Genomic DNA, 788 nt, shown 5'->3' on the forward strand with positions numbered 1-788 from the left:
ACAGTGGAGAGTCAATGGGAGAAAGTAAGAAAGGATGCCTCCGATAGCCACAGCCCTTATCCTTGGTCTATAGACTAGAGCAAGAAACGGATCTGATTGCAAATCTGCCAAGGACTGGTAGTGTACACCCATCCATGAAGGTGTGTATGTGTGCAAACACACCCTACCAAGCCATGCTTGCACTTCAGCTATAGAGGAGAAGCAGGAATCGCTTCTCGGCCTTTTGGCTAAGATCAAGTGTAGAGGAGAAGCAGGAATGTTAAGTCATATTTTTTTTTCTGGGGTATAAGGCTATCTTGTATTTTCTTTTTGTTAGTACCTTCTGATCTTTCTTGAACAAATGTATTTAAAGTTAATCTTAAGGATTTCAGGATGTGTTCGGGGATTGAAAAGGAAGTAACTATTGCAAATGTTTGGCTAACACGTCACTGCTCCTGGCTTAAAGCAGTATTGTTATTCAAGCTCATGCTGCAGGTTAGAGGGTGGAGAGACTGTAGCTATAACCAATCTTGAGAAATAAAGTCCGTTTCTTCAGAGCAGAATATTCCCAAGGACAGACAATCGCCCTTTTTCTACTGATCACAAAATGTGAATGTTAATGTGCTAATAAATCATTTATTCTCCGCCAAGATCCCAGCTCTCTTAAGAATAAAGAGGCATGGGGAGTAGCCGTAACAAGTACAGTGGTCGCAGGGAAGAAAATCTCAATCTTCCACAGTTCTAATGGCGCCAAGAACTTCTCGCTCTGGTAAAGTGTAATCGCAGGCTTATCACAAGAGGGGAAGTAA

The 788-nt window shown here is 42.0% G+C and overlaps 1 pseudogene; it reads left to right on the forward strand.

Moving 5' to 3' along the window:
- Positions 1–207: 207 nt before the first annotated feature.
- LOC142425047 (U2 spliceosomal RNA) lies at positions 208–350 on the forward strand (annotated as a pseudogene).
- Positions 351–788: the final 438 nt, after the last annotated feature.

This window comes from Tenrec ecaudatus, chromosome 13 (genome assembly GCF_050624435.1).
Source record: "Tenrec ecaudatus isolate mTenEca1 chromosome 13, mTenEca1.hap1, whole genome shotgun sequence".
NCBI classification, from domain to species: Eukaryota; Metazoa; Chordata; class Mammalia; order Afrosoricida; family Tenrecidae; genus Tenrec; species Tenrec ecaudatus.